This window comes from Tachyglossus aculeatus, chromosome 12, assembly GCF_015852505.1.
Source record: "Tachyglossus aculeatus isolate mTacAcu1 chromosome 12, mTacAcu1.pri, whole genome shotgun sequence".
Taxonomy (NCBI): domain Eukaryota; kingdom Metazoa; phylum Chordata; class Mammalia; order Monotremata; family Tachyglossidae; genus Tachyglossus; species Tachyglossus aculeatus.
The window spans coordinates 12,310,802-12,332,396 of record NC_052077.1 but is presented as its reverse complement, the minus strand read 5'-3'; the positions used below and the strand labels follow the sequence as shown (position 1 = coordinate 12,332,396).

At 41.4% G+C, this 21,595-nt stretch overlaps 1 protein-coding gene and 1 non-coding gene across 2 annotated transcripts in view; both read right to left on the bottom strand.

The window, feature by feature from the left end:
* CCSER1 (coiled-coil serine rich protein 1) overlaps nt 1-21,595 on the bottom strand; it is a 430,751-nt gene that overhangs the window by 41,810 nt on the left and 367,346 nt on the right. The window lies entirely within an intron of this gene.
* LOC119936031 lies at nt 6,281-6,418 on the bottom strand. The gene has a single exon (XR_005453626.1). It is a non-coding gene; the product is annotated as a small nucleolar RNA SNORA7 (small nucleolar RNA).

Genomic DNA, 21,595 nt, shown 5'->3' with positions numbered 1-21,595 from the left:
GCTGTCATTGCCTGCCCATAAAGTTAAAACTTGTTTCAACGAATTGAGGAAAGTGGATATTTCTACATCATCTGGGAGGAGTTCTTCTGGCCAAAAGTAAATGTTACGATGATGATGATGGCATTTGTTAAGCGCTTACTACGTGCCAAGCACTGTTCTAAACACTGGATCTACCACTGAGTTTGGTTGCTAATAGTAACAATAATAATAATGATAATGACATTAATTATTATTAAAATGTATTATTGTTGTCATTATATTCTACTTGTATCCCTCTGCACTTTCCCCTCTCTTCTCCCTTCTTTGTGCTTTCTGGCCTCTCTGAGCTCTTGCTTTCCTCACCTTCCCTGTTCCCACCCCTGGGAATACTGCCTTACTTTTTCTCCCTCTGCACCCTGGCCCTCTTTCCCACAGCATCCCACTGCTCTTTGGCTTCCACCACCCACCTCAACTTTTCTCTGCTTCCCCCATGCTCGTTGTTCCCCTTTGCTCCTACTCAAAGAAAAGTCAGGGGAGGAGGGAAATTGAAAGGTCACATGACCAATTGCACAGCCAGGCACTTGTCCAGAAGGAATATTTGGTCCTTCAATTGTGGGAGTTGAATTGTTTCCAGGTAAATGTGCCAGAATCTTTCTTTGTTGAATTGATTTGGTTTTTATATTCTTGGAGATTTGTGCCAAATCTCTCTCAGCCTAGAGACAATGGAAGCCAGGGGAGGTGGATGGGTCTGACTGTGGTTGGTGGGACCGATGCAAATTTTACAGGCCGGTGAATTCCTTTTCGGCTTCAAAATTATTTTAGTCTTATTGGCAAGGCTGTCTGGAAGAGCCTGGGCAAACTCCCATTGGGAACCCACAGGATGATTGAATATTTCCTGGGGCGAGGACTGTCAATTAATGTCCCAGTGGGGATAGCCTGGAACTCAGCCCCATGTCAGTCATGCTTTTATAGCTCACAAGTTCATAGGTGACATCATGTGGACTGATGAAAGTAGAATTCAAATAGTGGGATCAGGTGGAGGAAAGATCTTTCAAACCATGGATGAAAGGTAAGGGGAAAAGTGCACCTGAGTAGAATAAACAAACCAAAAGTTTTCAGAGCAAGATTGAGGGGCTCAAGTCCAGCTGAAAAGGATCTTGGGTCTGTGGGGTGTGGACTGCTAGTGAGCCAGCACCAGGACATCCCCATTAAAAAGTGCATGCAGCCAGTGCATGGTGGTCGGGACATGTTCATGGTGACAGGGAAAAGAGGGGCTGCCACATCATTTAACACACCATAGGTCTTGCATTTGTGTTTTCCTTCCTTTCAAGGAACTTGATTTCACAGGTGACAGAGCTTCCTGGTTGGGGGGAACACTGGATGAGCTTCAGTAACGCAAATCAAAGATCGAGAACCTGATTGCGGGAATTGCTCCTAATGCTAGCGGTCTGCGCGGTTCCACCTGCCCTCTCTCGTCCGTGCCCGTCGTGTTCTCTAAAGAACGCAGAGTTCAACAAGCAAATAAGTGGACAGAGGTTCATTTCTCTGAGCTGCCCCATGGCTCCCCTCTTCAAGCACAACTTCCTCTGAGTCAGAGAAATAACTTTTCACCAATATTTTGTTCTTTGGGCATCATTAAAGAGTCGATGTCTTCTTTATTGGGTCACATTTATGGGAACATCACTTAATAATGCTCCAAGAACTGGCTGGCTCCACCTAGCTGATTACCCACATTGTTTTAGCACCAAATATTCAGGTTACAAAGAAAAAAGTTCAATTTTGCATTTACATTTCAAGTAATAGGATACAGCAGCGTATCTCATTAATACCTCAATAATGGCTCATTAAGTTCCACTGCCTGTGTCCTAGAGTTTACATAGTGTAATTATTTTCAAGGTCTTCCACTAAGGTATTTCTGAATTTAAACACCACACAACACACATGCATACCATCTCGCTGAAACCCAGGTTGTGCATATTTTAAATGTGTTTAAGTATTGCATGGAAAAAAAAACCAAAAAAGAAAACCAGATAGGCCTGATTTCAGTTCAGCTTTACTCAAGCAAAGTATACACTATTATCCCTCTTGAAAATGGCCGTGGTTCCAGCAAAAGTCCTTCTCCATTCATTATTCCTTCACTAGCCTACTGAGTTTCAGTTTTCCCCTCTATTTAATAGTCTCAGCATCTCAGTCCTGACTGAGCGAACTCATCGCTGAGGAGGTGAAGAAAAGCAAGAATCTCATCACTTTCACATTTATAAAGAGAAAAATACCGAGATGCTAAACTTCACATAATAATTTTATATTCTATTTTATATTCTATTTTTATATTCTATTTTGCTTGTTGCAAAAGGGCATAACACTCAACTACTCGGTTGTTTTCCGACAAAAAATGGCTTTCGCTATTGATGGAATGCTAAAACCCAACTTCTTCCTTTAATTAATTACAGCAGTCCCTTATTGCTTTCATCCTACCTAGCAAGATAAAGTGGATGTCACATGAAGTAATTGTTTTAACTTATTTCCTCATTTTTTTTTTTTTGCTATATCTTTGTTCTATTTGCTCCCTCTTTGGAATTACATCGGAATGATTTAGTTTCCCCCAAACTGGGATAGTTCATTATTCTGCTACCAGATGGATTATCTAGTAGAAAAAGTCACCTCACCCACAAAACGCCAGGCTCGGGGACCTGGGCTTGGTCCCAAGAGAACCAGGCAGAGGGTACATGGCCACCCAGTAGAAAGGATGTTTGAGGGCAAAGCAAGTCAGGCTGAAATACTCACCTCATACCCAATCTCTCCTCAATTCCATGCACCCCTAACCCTTCCCATTCACAATGGGCTGACTATTGCTCTACCCATTTTCAAGGTCCTTCGGAAATCGCATCACCTTCAGGAGGCCTCTCCTGGTTAGTTGCCCATCTCCCCTCCCTATTTCCCTCCTGCTATTTCCACTTTAGCAATGTACATCACCCAAGCACTTGGGTACCACTTGGGCACCTATGGACATATCTTCATACTTTGGCTTCCACTTCCACCACCCACCTCAACTTTTCTCTGCTTCCCCCATGCTCGTTGTTCCCCTTTGCTCCTACTCAAAGAAAAGTCAGGGGAGGAGGGAAATTGAAAGGTCACATGACCAACTGCACAGCCAGGCACTTGTCCAGAAGGAATATTTGGTCCTTCAATTGTGGGAGTTGAATTGTTTCCAGGTAAATGTGCCAGAATCTTTCTTTGTTGAATTGATTTGGTTTTTATATTCTTGGAGATTTGTGCCAAATCTCTCTCAGCCTAGGGACAATGGAAGCCAGGGGAGGTGGATGGGTCTGACTGTGGTTGGTGGGACCGATGCAAATTTTACAGGACTTACTCAAGGTCACGTCACTTCACGTCTCTGTGCCTCAGTTACCTCATTTGCAAAATGGGGATTAAGACAGTGAGCCCCACATGGGACCGTGGTGTTAAGTGTCTACTAGATGCTAAGCACTGTACTAAGCTCTGGTGTAGATACAATAGTAAGGGTTGATCACACGTCCGTTGTGCCTGGCAGGAGGCTGTGCAGAGCACTGTACTGGCATTTGGGAAAGTACAATAGAGGTAAGAGGTAAAATCCCTGCCTCAAGAAACAATCTAACAGGGGAGGCAAATATACTTATTTATGGTTACAAGGTCAAAGAGACTGGGAACGTGAATCAGTAGACAAATAAGAGTTTAAATGGTAGAGTATATAAATCTAATCACTTCTTAATTCCATAACTCAGGACCCAAGCAGCTTGCCAAACCTAGCTAGAGTAGAAAGAGTCAAAATACAATGACACACAATGTCAAGTCCTCTAGTCAGCCTGCATCTCCCACTCACTCCCTGCCCTCATGGAGCCAGCTGTGACCCAATTAAACTCCACAGTGCACAGGTGTTCCCAGGGAGGATTAGCCCACAAGTGTCATCCCCTTAAGGCGCTTACAAAATTAGAGTTTCTCGATTCCCGTACACTTCCCAAACCAAACTAAACACTCAGACACAGGGAAAGGAAAAATTAGCAGCAGCAGGGGAATTCTGCAATCAGCATGCGCTATAACCCAATTACATTGAAAAGCACTCAGGTTCTTACAAGGGTTTACACGCTTAAAATACCAATACAATCAACCCACTTGCAAAGCCCTCAAGATACAAAAATGAATGCTTTTCTTTGCTTTGGGTTGTTGAAGATTTCCAAGCTTCTTGAATGTCATATCATCACACCTCCTTTGGTGTGAACAAAATAGGATGGAGAGAGACTGAGGCATTTAATTTAAATATTTATAGGGCACCAGATATTCATAAATGAAGTTTAAAAGCCCAACAGAAATATTTATATTGTGTAATAATCCCTGTAGTTCTCCTGAATTTTAATATTCTTTGTGTCAATAATTTCATATGCTGAACAATCTCATCACCTGTCTTTAGAATCTCTTTTCATTATGGTTCTGGGATTAAGAAAGCTAGAGAGTTTAGACCCAGAAAAGCATTTTAAGAAGAGGAGATTTTGAGCTTCCACGCATGTTTATGTCACAATCTTTCTGGAAGCCTCTGTTCTGATTGCTGCCCGACAGGTTGATCCATCTTTTCATGCTGCTACCTGGCTGTCTGCTGTCTGCCATATTATTCATTGTATTCTTAAATGTAAGTATGAGCTATCAGGGATAGAATCTGTCATGTCACACATTCTCCATAGCCAGGACACGAGAAGAGACTGGATGATAGCAGGCTAACTGTCTCCAAGTTTTATTCATAAGTCTTTTCCCCCTACCCCACCTCCTCAAAAGGAATGTTGATTGTTCATTCATTCATTCAATTGTATTTATTGAGCACTTACTGTGTACAGAGCACTGTACTAAGCACTTGGGAAGTACAAGTCTTGCTTCACTGCTTATATAGTTTTGATACTCATTTAAGTAACACCACCATCTCTGCAGTATCTCCATCCAATCAATGATGTTGACTGAATGCTTAATGGTGCTTAGAACAGTGCTCCGCACACAGTAAGCGCTCAATAAATATGATTGAATGAATGAATAATGGGCGGTAAGTACTGCACTTAGTGAGGTAGGAGTTCTCATTCCACTGGTTGGGATTAAGAGAAGACTTGCTAATATACTTTGTGTTGTTTTTGATGTTAATAATAATGATGGTATTTGTTAAGCGCTTACTATGTGCCAAGCACTGTTCTAAGAACTGGGGTAGATACAAGGTAAGCAGGGTGTCCCACGTGGGGCTCACAGTTTTAATCCCATTTTACAGATGAGGTAACTGAGGCACAGAGAAGTGAAGTGATGTTGTTAGCAAGGAGACTGTCAGGTGCCAATTCTTCATTCTGTTCTGACACCTTTCAACTCAGCCCACACACTTCATTCCCCTTATGCCAACCTACTCACTCTTCCTCGATTTTATCTATTGCTGAACTCTTGCTCACATCCTGCTTCTGGCCTGGAACACCCTTCCTCTTCATATCCAAGAGACTATTACTCTCTCTCAACCTTCAAAGTCTTACTGAAGGCACATCTCCTCCAGAAAGCCTTCCTTGACTAAGTTCTCATTTCCTATTCTCCTACTCCCTTCCAACTTGCCCTAATTTGCTCCCTCTATTCACCCTTCCCTCGAACCCCATAGCACTTGTGTACATACCCGTAATTTATTTATTTATATTAATGTCTGTCTCCCCTTCTAGACTGCAAGCTCACTGTGAGCAGGGAATCTGTTACCAATTCTGTTAAATTGTTCTCTCCCAAGCACTTAATACAGTGCTGTGCACACAGTAAGTGCTCAATAAATATGAATGATTGATAGAGACTGAAAAGTGGACAGGCGTTTTTGTGGGACAATGATGGGGTAAGGACAGGCTTCAGAGAGCTAACAAGGCCAGAAAAACCACTATTTTTAGACTTTCTGGTCTTAACATGAAACTCTCAGGTTGTGTGAGGCTGTGATTCTAGAAGAAGCTTTGGGGGACACTGTCCCCACCATCCCCATAGAGTTAGTGCCAATGAATGCAAATGCTATTGCTATTGCTGAGCACACGGGAACACTGAAGACATCTTGTCTTGACTTATCCTGTCGAGTTGTCATCGACCCACAGCGACTCCATGGACACATCTATCCCAGAACACCCCACCTACATCTGCGATCGTTCTGGTAGGTATCCAATAGAGTTTTCTTGGTAAAATTATGGAAGTGGTTTACCATTGCCGTCTTCGGTGCAGTAAACTTGAGTCTCTGCCTTCAGCTTTCTCCCATGTTGCTGCTGGCCAGCACTGGTGAGTTTTGACTTGTAGCAGATTGCCTTCCAGTCGCCAGCCACTGCCCAAACTAGAAATGGAATGAGTATGCCTCTGCTTGACTCTCCCTCCCATAGCAGAGACTGGTAGAGTACTGGAAACTCTCCAGTTGTGACCCTGAGAGGGGACTGAAAACATCACTCACTGGTAATTACATCAACAGGGGTAGAATGCCCCTATTCATTCTACTTCCTTCTGGAAAACACCGGTACAAAAATGCAAAGCTCTCACTAGGCACTCTATAAATACTATCATTCCTTCTCCTATTAATACTACTTATTTCTCCTAATATTCCTCCTCCTATTATTACTCTACTCCTCCTCCTCCTCCTAATACTACTCAGTAGTGGCTCAGTAGAAGCAACGTAGCTTTGTGAATAGAGCACGGGTCTGGGAGTTGGAAGGACCTGGGTTCTAATCCCGGCTCCACCGCATGTCTGGGCACTTTTCTGCGCCTCAGTTACCTCATCTGTAAAATGGGGATTAAGAGTGTGAGCCCCATGTGGGAAAGGGACTGTGTCCATCCTGATTAACTTGTATCCACCCCACTGCCTAGAACAGTGAAAGCTTGACGATTACCATAATTATTATTACTCCCATTTCTTCCCCTCCTCTTTCTCCTACTACTATCAAGTAGCGTGGCTCAGTGGAAAGAGCACAGGCTGTGGAGTCAGAGGTCATGGGTTCAAATTCTGACTCTGCCAATTGTCAGCTGTGTGACTTTGGGCAAGTCACTTAACTTCTCTGGGCCTCAGTTACCTCATCTGTTAAAATGGGGATTAATATTGTGAGCCCCACGTGGGACAACCTGATCACCTTGTAAACTCCCCAGTGCTTTACACATAGTAAGTGCTTAATAAATGCCATTATTATTATTATTATTATTATTAAGTGCCTCTGGGTTAGTGTCATCAACAGGCAGTGGTACAGCAGACATGGAGACTTTACTTCACAATCCCAATGATACTTCAGGAGTTGGGAATGTCTGACATTATACCGTTGGCTTCTATGTCTAGATCCACATTTCGCTACTAAGATTTTCATAAACTTCACTCAATATCTTGTAGTGACATTTGTAGTTATGTCATCTTTCAACAGAAAAACACAAGTGCAGATTTTTAACCTCAAATGAAAGGACAAAATGTTTATTGTAATTGACAGTGACCAAGCTTATGCTTGTTTCTAGTGGTTCATTTATATTAATCAGCCCCAAATCATGTATATCTCCATCACTAGCTAATTCACAAGAAAATTACTATTTTTAGCTTAAGAACAATTTACATTTTGCTCTGATCAAAATTCTGCTAGGTTAAATAGGTCAGCCAAGTATGTCATATAAAGGGTTTATGAAGAATCTTCACATCCTGAGAGACTCACAAGTGATACTAAATGGACTACTAACAGGACATTAAAAAATGAATTGACTAAAAATTAATAATCTTAAAAACATTTATTGATGGTGTTAGTGCTCTTTCAGTATGAATAGAATTCAATTAATATATTTAAAATCACATTCTAAAAAGTAGTGTAGCTACCCAATCTCAGTGACACTAAGAGCAATAAACTATTCTGAAGAACACATTGAAAGGGAAACTGAATCTCATGAAAATGCTTATTAAAATTCTAATTTACTGTAAGAAAAAGTTAAAAGAAAAAAAATCCCTTTTTAGTACAATGGAATTAATCAGGTTGAAAAAATGAGACTTTTTATAATAATAATAATGGCATTTATTAAGCACTTACTATGTGCAAAGCACTGTTCTAAGTGCTGGGGAGGTTACAAGGTGATCAGGTTGTCCCACGGGGGCCTCACAGTCCTAATCCCCATTTTACAGATGAGGTAACAGGCACAGAGAAGTTAAGTGACTTGCCCAAAGTCACACAGCTGACAAGTGGCGGAGCCGGGATTTGACTCCAAAGCCTGTGCTCTTTCCACTGAGCCATGCTGCTTCTCTGTACATTTATGAAGCCTGAATCATTATTTTACTAAACCATTAATCTTCCTCTTTGAGAATAATCTGGTGGATGTTTATTCATTAAAATGCTTGAGATGCTTTACACTACAGTGTTACCATTCAGTTGTCCGAGATTCCCGTCTACATTCTAGGAAGTCTTCAGTTGTGCCAATGAATATCCCCTAGTGCAAGTAAGTGATTTATGTACCACCCAAGTGACAGCAAAGTAATGCAAAAAGACCAGCTGTTACCTGTAATGTCTTGACTGCTTCTATTTTGTTGATGTGACCATTCAGTACAATGCCTTCTGATTGCCTGTGACCAGTGGCAATATAAATGAATGTATTCTGATAACTGCAGCTTTTTCTTCAGATTTTGTGTATCAGACAACAATCAGTTCTTGATAAGAGTCGCATGAGAGAGAAATTATATTTCCCAGGAGGCAAAGGTGGTAATTTACTAAACTTCTTGTTAAAGGTGCTGGGCAGACAAAGCACTCAGAGTTCTTTTGGAGAGTTTTCTTGGAGGCCCTGCCCCATCCTTTTTCAACTCTCCGACCTGCTGTCATGGCCTGCTTTGTTCTGAGTTTTAACCTGGGACACGTGATCAATCGTCTTTTCTTAATCTTTGTTAATCTAGGTAATAATAATAATGATGGCATTCATTAAGCACTTACTATGTGCAAAGCACTGTTCTAAGCACTGGGAAGGTTACAAGGTGATCAGGTTGTCCCACGGAGGCTCACAGTCTTGCTCATTTTACAGATGAGGGAACTGCAGCACAGAGAAGTTAAGTGACTTGCCCAAAGTCACACAGCTGACAATTGGCAGAGCTGAGATTTGAACCCAGGACCTCTGACTCCAGAGCCCATGCCCTTTCCACTGAGCCACACTGCTTCTCTCTAATGAGGTAATGAGGGGTTGCCTGTCTCGTTCTGTAATCTTGCACTCTGCTGTCTAGTTTCCATTGAAATTCATCAAGCATTCTTTTATTGGTCTCTCTAGTGAAAATATTATCAGTTGGGAGATATGTTTAATCAGAAAATAAGGTCTAAGGCAGAGTTCTTACAATTATTAATATGGAATTTGTTAAGTGCTTTAGTAAGTGTCAAATACTGTTCTAAGTACTGGGACGGATAAAATATATTTAGGTTGGATGGAGTACCTGTCCCATTTGGGGCTCACAATCTAAGTAGAGGGAAGTAGAATTTAATCCCTACTTTACAGGTGAGGAAATTGAGGCACAGAAAAGTTAAGTGACTTACCCAGGGTCACACAGCAGACACGTAGTGGAGCTAAGAGGAACCCAGGTCCTCTGATTCCCAGGCCTGTGCTCTCTCTACTAGGCAACATTACTTCCCCTGTCAAATTATGGTCAGATTTCAAATTTTCTTTATTCCTCTTGAATGCCTGGGTTTATTGAAGGGCTCCTTTTGCTTCTCTTTCTGGGTACTTTAGCAAGATGGCCACAGGATCACAAATCAAGTGAGTGCAATAAATATTTATACATTTGTTCTTGAATTTTCACAGAGGATGCTACAGAGGGTAAGACTGTATCTTTATAAGCAAATACAGCTGAAAGAACCAATGCCTGACTGGCATTTCCTTCCAGAGTGTGTATCTGCAAAGATGGTTCCCTATTGTATTAATGACCATACATAGCTGTTCTCTATTTTCAGGCCTGCCTCTTTGTACCTTTTTTTTGTGGTATTTATTAAGATAGCGGCAAGTTAATCAGGCCGGACACAGTCACTGTCCTACATAACTTTCATAGTCTAAATAAAAGTTGCAGGTATTAAATCCCCATCTTAAAGTTGAGATAACTAATCATAGAGAGGTTAAGTGACTTGCCCAAGGTCACTCAGCAGGCAAGTGGCAAAGCCAGGATTAGAATCCAGGTCCTCTGACTCCCCAGACTATTCTCCTTCCACTAGCCCACGCTGCTCTTCAAAGTCTTTGCTATCGGAGGAAACTTTCTCTTGATTGCTAACTGCCAGACTGATGCAGTGGTCTCCCAATATCACACTGTTAGAGATGGTGCATCGCCGTGTCACAAAATTATTTATTTTCTTGTGTCCCCATTTGGTTCATGATACTGCAGGTGTGTGGGTATCCAGTTTTCCATTCTCCTTACCTGTTCTTCTCAGCAGATCTATATTGCTGCGGGCACTGCCTTAATGGAATAAGCTGACCATGCTTTAGGATCTCATTTTTGGTATTATTGTCCTTCCATTTGAAATTGAATACGGTCCCTAGATACTGCTGGTGAAACTAAAGAGACTAGTTGTCTTCAGAGGTAGGTCCAGGTCTAATAGCCATATAGAACTTTGGAGGAAATATGTATAGCTTTATCCTCTAGGCTGTAAACTCCTCCTCTAGACTATAAGCTCCTTGTGAGCAGAGAACCAACTCTATTTTTTTATATTACTTGTTAAGCACTTACTATGCGTCAAGCACTGTTCTAAGCACTGGGATAGATAGAAATAATCAAGTCAGGCACAGTCCTAGAACCACATGGGTCTCACTGACTGAATGGTACCTGTTGTATTATATGGGCCGAATCACTTAGTACGGTGCTCTGCACAAAGAAAGCACTCAGTAAATACCATCGATTGATTTATTGACATTTGGCTTTGGTATCCCGCGTTTGGTCACCCATTTTTCCTCGCTTGATCTCTGTAAGCCATCACTGTTTTTTGTAGGCCTCCAATTTATTGGAAACTGCAAAATGTTGTTGATGCCTTCCTTGCTTTTCTCCAAGCCATTTTTTCCCTGCGCTGTTTTAATCAAACCAGTCATGATAGTGTCTCCTTGCCATGTTCACAGACAATGAAATTGTTTTAGGACAGCCAAGTATTGTTTGTTTTTCCAATACTTCAACTTCTTGAAAGGCTAATGAATAGCAAAGTGTTTTTCCAATTAGTGGCACTTATTCTTAAATCCACAGCACATCATTTGGCAAGAGATAATGCAATAAATAAGCACCTTGGGTACCAATGGCCTGCAATATAACAATTACTCTTCTGAGCTGAAAGAGGAAGGGTAATAAAGATAGCATCGCTTTGTCAATAAGGAGTTATTTATTTTCCAGACTGTCCTTCACAAAATGAAAAAATAATTCTATAGAACATGACAAAATATACCTCATACTCATTCACTCCCATCAAACCTCTAAGCACTTTCAGTTCCAGAAAATTCATTTTCTGAAGACTCGATCTATCTTCATGATACTAAACCCAAAATATATTGCTGAAAATATGAATTTATTTCATTTAAAGTTAAAATGAAAATGGGGAAGGAGGTGGAAGCAAAGTCAGTGCTTCCTAATGTAGCCCGTTTAGAAATACTATCAAAGGAATTATCTACTTTAAAAAAAAAGCAATTCTCATTTTTTTTCAAACAAGATGACAATCTGGTTAATTTTTTAGTTAAGGGAACTAAAAAGGGGTAACATACTTTTCCCTGAGCATAAAACCTGGTGCTCATGTGGGGGCCTCTGGGGATGTAGGGTCCCTCTGGGTAGGGACCGTCTCTATATGTTGCCAACTTGTACATCCCAAGCGCTTAGTACAGTGCTCTGCACACAGTAAGTGCTCAATAAATACGATTGAATGAATGAATGTAGTTTTGATGTTGCAGAGATTTCCCTAATGCTATTTAAACTCAGATGATCAGAAATTTTAGATCAGGATATTCACCAACACCATCCGGCTCACGAAAGCTGCCTCTGGGCTCCAAACCTAATGGCTAGTGAGCTTCAGAAATGACCCTTGGCAGCGCCTGATGCTGCCACCACAAAGAGGAGCCAAAATGATGATAATAATAATAACGGCATTTATTAAGGGCTTACTATGTGTAAAGCACTGTTCTAAGCGCTGGGGAGGTTACAAGGTGATCAGGTTGTCCCACGGGGGGCTCACAGTCTTAATCCCCATGTTACAGATGAGGAAACTGAGGCACAGAGAAGTTAAGTGACTTGCCCAAAGTGACACAGCTGACAATTGACGGAGCTGGGATTTGAACCCATGACCTCTGACTCCAAAGCCCGGGCTCTTTCCACTGAGCCATGCTGCTTCTAATCAGATGGTTGTGAGGCTTTGATCAATCAATCAATCGTATTTATTGAGCGCTTACTGTGTGCAGAGCACTGTACTAAGTGCTTGGGAAGTACAAGTTGGCAACATATGATAGCCCCACCATGTAGATACTTCTTCCAGAGTGGTGCACACGGAATTAGCTTCTGAGGGCAGAGGGAACTTAATTATCTGAGCTTGGTTCAGACACTGATAGGGATGCAACCCCTGGAAATCCATTCACCGTCCTTGGAGGGGGACTGTTGGGTGATCAAATGAACAAGACACCTTACCCCAGGTATACAGAGTAATGTCAGTGCAAGGTAACTAAATATGACTTGTGGTTTATCTCCGAAGAGGTTCAGTGTTCCAGTTCAAATATCCAAGAAACCCCAATTAGCTGGCCCTGCAGTTTTTTTATATGCAAAATAAAGATCTTTTTATGGTATCTGTTAAGTGCCTACCATATGCCAAGCGCTGTACTGAGCTCTGGGGTAACTGCAATCTTATCAGCTTGGACACAGTCCCCATGTGATGGTAACAATAATAATTCTAGTATTTGTTAAGCGCTTACTATGTGCCAAGCACCGTTCTAAGCACTGGGGTACACACAAGGTAATCAGGTTGTCCCACATAGGGTTCACAGTCTCAACCCCCATTTTACAGATGAGGTAACAGAGGCAGGGAGAAGTTAAGAGACTTGCCCAAGGTCACACAGCAGACAAATGGCAGAGCCAGAATTAGAACCCATGACCTTTGACTCCCAAGCCTGTGATCTTTCCACTAAGCCACGCTGCTCGGGGATCACAGTCTTAATCCCCATTTTACAGATGAGGTAACTGAGGCACAGAGAAGTTAAATGACTTGCCCAAGGTCACACAGCAGAGAAGTGACGGAGCGAGGATTAGAATCCAGGTCATTCTGACTTCCAGGCCCACCCTGGATTCACTAGGCCAGGCTCCTTCCAACAATTCCATTAAATGCGGTAATAGATGGTGATATTATTAAAGGTTTCTGAATATATCAAATAAGGGCTCTTTTTGATCCCCCAAATCTCCAGTGGAGAGTTTTCTTTCTTAACAACCAACTCGATAAAGTTCATGTGTGATGTTAGATACCATTTTTGAAACCAAATGACAAAATATTACAACTGAACTGTGTAGTTCAAGTTTAATTTGTCCCGCTGTCTATTTTAAAGTTCAAAATGAGCAAGTTTTCTTTAGCTTGGGATCCATTTATATTATAGAATCCTGATTGACTGGAAAAAGTTCTAGTAAATACATTTAGCAATCCCTGACTTCAAACAGACAAATAGCCCGCCTAGTCTGTTTCAGGGTCAAATTTGGGATCATTTGTCTTTTAAAGTTTAGAGGTGTAGTGTTGGCCATTGGTATTCATTAATATCTATTACTTTCAGCACAGGACACTTAATAGATGACCTTCATTGTCTTCTTCTATTATGCTTCATGAGCTCTATTTTGGGAAACTAATTAAATAGATTTAAATATAGTTCTCAAAAATGTTTGTATCCTTTGTAGAATCAATTCACGAAGCACTAATTAGGATCGTCTGAATATTTCCACCATTCCACCTGAATTGATTGCATTTTCCCTATAGATCCGGTCCTGCCAAATAACTGTAAACCAAAAAAAGGAAAAGACCGAAACAGGTAGGAGCAGAATGAATAAATACATACAAGTCTTCCCCATGTGTAATTTAATATCTCTCCCTCCCCAACTTGATTGTGAGCTCCTTGAGGGGAGGAATTGTTTCTATTAACTCAATTGTACTCTCCAAACACTTAATACACTGCTCTGCCCAAGGTAAGCACTCAATAATACTGTGAACCCGCTGTTGGGTAGGGACCGTCTCTATATGTTGCAAACTTGTACTTCCCAAGTGCTTAGTACAGTGCTCTGCACACAGTACGTGCTCAATAAATACGATTGAATGAATGAATGAATGAATGAATGAATAATACCTTTGATCAGTTGACGGAATCTGTGACTTTCCTCAATCGCATGCTGTGCTAAACTGTTACTTAGCTTCTCAGCAATGACTCTACTGATTATGGCCAAGCCCTATGAAGGCAATATTAGTTTTCACAGGAAGAACTGCAGAGCACTGTACTAAGCACTTGGGAAGTACAGGTTGGCAACATATAGAGACGGTCCCTACCCAACAGTGGGTTCACAGTCTAGACGGGGGAGGCAGAGAACAAAACAAAACATATTAAAATAAAATAAATAGAATAGATATGTACAAGTAAAATAAATAAATAAATAGAGTAATAAATACGTACAAACATATATACATATATACAGGTGCTGTGGGGAAGGGAAGGAGGTAAGGGGCGGGGGAGGGGGAGAGGAAAGAGGGGGACACAGTCTCTTCCCCACATAGGTATTCCACTTCAAGTGGGAGTATATCTATAAGGAGAGCTATATAAAGGGACTACAAACAATAAGTAACCTATGAACAAACACAGATAACTATGTTAAATAAAGTAAACAGATTCCTCAATTGCTCCAGGCCCCTAATCCTCAGGGTCCCACAGCGTCCTTCCCAGCCTTCTAAAGGTTTGGAAGATCCTTGCCTGGGGAAGATTGTCAATCTCAGTGCTCTGCGAGCCCACCTGAATCTTTGCTCCTGTCCACTCTCCACCCCTGCCTTCCTACCCTGGTGAGGAGGAATGATTACACCTTAATTCTTCATTATTCAGATTGTAAGCACCATGGTGTAGTGGAGAAGCAGCATGGCCTAGTGGATAGAGCACGGGTCTAGGAGCCACCAGATCATGGGTTCTAATCCTGTCTCCATCATGCATCTGCTATGTGGCCTTGGGCAAGTAATTTTCCTTCTCTGAGCCTCAGTTACCTCATCTGTAAAACGGGGATTGAGACTGTGAGCCCCTTGCGGGCCAGGGACTGTGTCCAACCCAATTTGCTTATATCAATCAATCAATCAATCAATCAATCAGTCGTATTTATTGAGCACTTACTGGGTGCAGAGCACTGTACTAAGCGCTTGGGAAGTACAAGTTGGCAACATATAGAGACAGTACCTACCCAACAGTGGGCTCACAGTCTAAAATATCCACCCCAAAGCTTAACACAGTGCCTTGCACATAGTAAGCGCTTAACAAATACCATTATTATTATTACATACAGTGCCTTACATATAGTAAGTGCTTAATACCATTATTATTATTTTATTTTATTAGTTATTTTAAGTTCCTTGTAGGCAGAGATGATGCCACTTTCTTTTCTTTTTCTTTTTTAGTGGTCTTTGTTAAGCAGTTACTATGTGTCAGGCACTGTACTAAGCGCTGGGGTAGACACAAGAAAATTGGATTGGAAACAGTCCCTGTGGCACATAGGGCTCACTGTTTTAATCCCCATTTTACAGATGAGGTAATTTAGGCATAGATTAGGCATAGAGGAGGTAAGCGACTTGCCCAAAGTCACACAGCACAGAGGCAGAATTAGAACCCAGGTCCTCTGAATCCCAGGCTTGGGCTCTTCATTCAATCGTATTTATTGAGTGCTTACTGTGTGCAGAGCACTGCTCTTTCTACTAGACCACTGCTGCTTCTGCTGTACTTTCTGAATACTGAGGAGAGTGTTCTGCGAGAATAGGCACTCAAAAAATAGCTTTGTTTCAGAGAAGTAACGGCTTTAGGCAAGTAAGGAAGCATTTTGCTGCTGCCATTTTGCATAACCTTTGAACAGAAATGACCTTTATAGGACCTGAAAATCTTTTACCTCTAGAAAGGTCTAAGGTCCTAGCAAGGTTGACTTTGGCCTCGGCAGAATCGGAGGGAACGTTACTGAACAAATGATGTTTAAGTAAACTTGCCACTAAGGAGAGGCCAGTAGGTGTGCAGTAGGTCAGTTCAATGTAATTCACTCAACTGCAGTTCACATCTAATGGCAGAAAGTATATTTATTGTTGAATCATAAAAATTCAGACCTGAGACTCTAGCTCTTTTAACACCAGGAAATGAGTAACTCTGCTCAGGATTACTGAAATTGAAAAGACAAATATAAAAAGAAGCACACGGAAGGCCTTGGGTAACAGCCTGTGCTTAGGAGTCAGAAGACATGGGTCCTAATCCTGGCTCTGCCACTTGTCTGCTAAGTGACCTTGGGTAAGTCACTTAATTTTCCATGCCTTAGTTACTTCATCTCTAAAATGGGGATTAAGACTGTGTGGGACAGGGACTGTGTCCAGTCTGATTATCTTGTGCCCACCCCAGAGCTTTGTACAGTGCCTGGCACGTAGTAAGTGCTTAACAAATATAATGGAAAAAAAAACCGTAAAGATTGTTCCTTGCTAAACCCAGGCATCTGCTACCTTTGGAGCTAGGCCTTGCTTTTGTTACTCCTTCTTGCTTTCAGAATTTTCTCAAACCTCTACTGCCCGGACATTTCTGCCTTTTGAAGCTGTTGCCTCCCTGCTACTCACTGCTGTTGCCTATCATTTGAGATTTTGCATCATTCGCTTTTTAAAGCATTCCTTTGCCTATCCTGTGTAAGGTTATGTTAAGCAGAAGGATAAACTCCCCCACCAGAATTGTTTGGAACACCTTGGTGCCCCTAAAAGCATTTGGAATATTTCTACAGGAGGCTGTCCCCTCTGCCAAGAGCTCCACCCAACAAGGCTGAGGTCTTCAGCATGGTGTGAAGATTGATGTTATGTGGGTACAATTTTTGCCAGTCTCTCGATGGAAAAGACTGTAAAATGGGGATTAAGACTGTGAGCCCCCCCACCCCAGGACAAACTGATCACCTTGTAACCTCCCCAGTGCTTAGTACAGTACTTTGCACATAGTAAGCGCTTAATAAATGCCATCATAAAAAAAGATTTCTCATCTACAGAATGCGGAGTTGAGCATTGGTGACTCAGTGGTCTTTTTTGGCACATTCATCGATAGAATCCCACTGACAGTAAATAATCAAAATAATTATGGTATTTGTTAAGCACTTACTATGTGCCAAGCACTGTTCTAGGCGGTGGGGTAAATGCAAGGTAATCAGGTTGTCCCAAATGGAGCTCACAGTCTCAATCCCCATTTTACAGATGTGGTAACTGAAGCACAGAGAAGTTAAGTGACTTGCCCAAAGTCACACAGCAGACAAGTGGAGGAGCCGGGATTAGAACCCATGACCTCTGAGTCCCAAGCCCGTGTTCTTGCCACTAAGCTTCCATGATGACAGTACATCATCCTTGAAAACAAACGAGTGGCAAAACATACCCAGTGTGAACCTACACAAACAGTCAATACATACACACACATAAACGCATACTCACATTCTTGTACTATAGACACACATCAGAATATCTGCACTCTGATCCTGAGGCAGGGCAGCAAAATGCCATTTGCAAGGACACAGTAATTCCAATATCCACTGAAGTAATAAAAACATGGCTAAGGGCATATCTACATTAGCCATAGGAGCAGATTAAATACGAAATCTTAACTGCTCAAATTCACTCACAGTGGGCGTATTGCCTGAGACATCAATGTTCTTCTTGGGACCCTGTGCAGCCGAGTGTGTAATAACAGAAAAATGAACATAATTGCCAAATCATGTGAATTTTATCCCACTGGAGCAGCTAGCGTAGATGGTCCCTAAGGTTATAATCTAATTGGCTCTTCTAAATGTCCTCTCCAAAAGCCAGATTATACTTCATATTCAGTTGAGTGTTACACAAAAGTGGAAACTTTATTTCTAACACTGCTTGGGCTGCCTTTGCCACTCAGTTTTGCCAAACTAGGTCTCTCCCTCCTTCAGTGTCTCCTAAAAAACGCCTCTCTTACTCCATATTCCCTGCTCCTTCTAACATCTCGTTAATTTCAGCTGACATTCATTTATGCATCTCTCTATCCATCTATTTATATAGCTATCAATCTAAATTCCACATATCAAGTAGTAATAAAAAATAATAATACTGATCGTTAGGAGAAGCAGTGTGGCTCAGTGGAAAGAGCCCGGGCTTTGGAGTCAGAGGTCATGGGTTCAAATCCCGGCTCCGCCGACTGTCTGCTGTGTGACTTTGGGCAAGTCACTTCACTTCTCTGTGCCTCAATTACATCATCTGTAAAATGGGGATTAAAACTGTGATCCCCCCCATGGGACAACCTGATCAACTTGTAACCTCCCCAGTGCTTAGAACAGTGCTTTGCACATAGTAGGCGCTTAACAAATACCATCATTATTACCATCATTATTATTTGTTACAGGTTTTACTATGTCCCAGGCACTGTTCTAAGTGCTGGGGTGGATATAAGCAAATTGGGTTGGACATAGTCCCTGTCCTACATAGGGCTCAAAATCTTAACCCCCATTTTATAGCAGAGGTAACTGAGGCACAGAGAAGTTAAGTAACTTTAACTTGCCCAAGGTAGCACAGTAGCTCATGGTGGGCAGGGAATGTGTCTGTTTGATGTTGTATTGTACTCTCCCAAGTGCTTAATACAGTGCTTTGCACAAAGTAAGTGCGCAATAAATATGATTGAATGAATGAATGGACTAGTGGCAGAGCTGGGATTAGAACCCAGGTCCTTATGACTCCCAAGTACATGCTCTATCAACTCGTATAATTTATACTACCTAACAAATAATGCCTATTTTCTTTACTCTTCACCGTACTATTATTGTTTCTTTGTCTCTACTGTTTCCTTTGCTGATTATAAGTTTCTCACAGGAATAAAATGAATCTCTGTCTTATTTTAGATTATGCTATGTACCTAGTATAGTGACCCTCACAAAGTAGACATTCGATATGTTACGTGGTTTTTACAGTACCCTGCACAAAGAAGGTTTTCCGGACAACGATCTTGTCTACAGAAGGTGCTCAGCAAATACTATTCACACTATTAATACTGAAAGATGGTTTGACTCATTTCTTGTATTTGGGTAATCTGTCAGAATCAATCCTTTTCAACATGGTTTTTCGTTTGAATTTGGAATGGAATAGGACCCCGATTTCAAATGCATTTGCATCCAAGCTGAAATCCTACTGAATGTATTTGGCAAAGGGCTGCCGGGAGAATTCACACCTGAGTCCAGCTTCTAATCTGATACTAGTCCACTCAAGTGGCACATTGTCACCCTTGTGAATTTGGATTGGGTTGTCACTCTGCCTAATACCCTGCGCAGTCTTGATGATATCGGGACAGTGAAAGACCAAGTGCCCTCATCTAACCGAATCAATGAATGAATGAATCAATCAATGGTATTTAGTGAGCGCTTTCTGTGTGCAGAGCACTGTACTAAGCACTTGAGAGAGCACACTATAACAGAGTTGGTAGAAACAGTCCCTGCCCACAAAGAGCCAAATGTGTCCAAACCTACACTGACCCCTTTCTATGCAGCTGAATTATTAAGGGGAAAGGAGTGTTTTCACAAAATATCAAAATATCAAAAGATGATGTATATAGAAACCATGTCTTGCTGCTGCCCCCCGCCCCGTGACATAATACCAGTAGTCACTTATCTTAAATGAACTGCACTTCAAGGATAATGCTCTGAAAATTAAATAATGTCCTGCCAGCTTTAGAGTTTTAAGTTTCCTTTGATCATAAACCTAGAAGAGTCTCTCCATGATAGGACAGGTTAATTGCCCTATTCTGTTTGTCAAACCGTTCAAACAGGGAATGTTTTGGTCTTCTGAGTCCTCAAGGCAGCAGACCAAACACTTTCTACATAGACTGAAGATCCTGCAGGAAGCAATAAAGAAAGACGGCTCCGTGGGGCAGGGAACCCTATTGACCATGTTGATTGAATTGTACTCTCCTAAGTGCTTAGTGCAGTGCTCGGAACATAGTAAGCACCCAGTAAGTAGCACTGATAGACTGATTGATTGAAAAGAAATCTTGGGAAAAACCAAGACTTCTGCAGGCCGAAGTGGCCCTGAGTTTTTCCCAACTGAAGGATAAATTTTCCACGTGTCACTAAAAAATCAATTAATACTATTTATTGAGCAGTTAATGTAAGGATAGGCTTCCAAGCAGGGTGTTAACCTGGTCCCCAAAATTTAACTAGCCTATCACTATATAAAAACTACCTTTTATTGAAAAAATCACCTTAAATTCATCAGTGATATTTCCTTTAAGGAAAAAGCATCTATTTTAGCAGTTATTACTTCCTTTATCCTTATTCTTTCATTCATTCAATTATATTTATTGAACACTTACTGTGTGCACAGCACTGTACTAAGCGCTTGGGAAGTACAAGTATGAATTTCTTCTATTATTTCCTTGATTTCTAGATTCCTAGCCAGCTCTCTGGTTCAATCCCCCTCTAGAGTGTAAACTCGTCGTGGGCTGGGAACAAGCCCACTGTTGGGTAGGGACTGTCTCTATGTGTTGCCAATTTGTACTTCCCAAGCGCTTAGTACAGTGCTCTGCACATAGTAAGCGCTCAATAAATACGATTGATGATGATGTCTACAAACTCTGTTATATTGTAATAATAGTAATAATGATGGCATTTGTTAAGCACTTACTATGTGTGAAGCACTGTTCTAAGCGCTGGGGGGGATACAAGGGGATCAGGTTGCCTCAGGTGGGGCTCACAGTCTTAATCTCCATTTTACAGATGAGCTAACTGAGGCACAGAGAAGTGAAGTGACTTGCCCAAGATCACACAGCAGACATGAGGCGGAGCCAGGATTAGAACCCATGACCGCTGACTCCCAAGCCCATTTTCTTTCCACTGAGCCATGCTGCTTCTCTATTCTTGTATTCTCTATTCTCGAATTCTCCCAAGTGCTTAGTACAATGCTCTGCACACTGTAAGTGCTCAATAAATTTGATTGATTGATTGGCTAACTTCAAATCTTGTTATAATCTAACTTTCATTCATTCAATTCATTCAATCATATTTATTGAGTGCTTACTGTGTGAAGAGCATTGTACTAAGCGCTTGGGAAGTACAAGTCGGTAACATATAGAGACGGTCCCTACCCAACAACAGGCTCACAGTCTAGAAGGGGGAGACAGACAACAAAACAAAACATGTGGACAGGTGTCAAAATCGTCAGAACAAACAGAATTATTTTTTCCACTTTCTGAGTATTTCAGCATCTGATTCACTGCCTCCTGGTGCCATTTGTTGATGCAATGCATTTTCTGCCCTTTCTTTGGAAAAGAAGGAAACTAAGACAGTTCAGTATTTCTACTTAAAAGCTGCTCTTCCCCTTGTAGGAATAATGACAATTGTATTTGTTAAATGTTTACTATATGCCAAACACTCTACTAAGCACTGGGG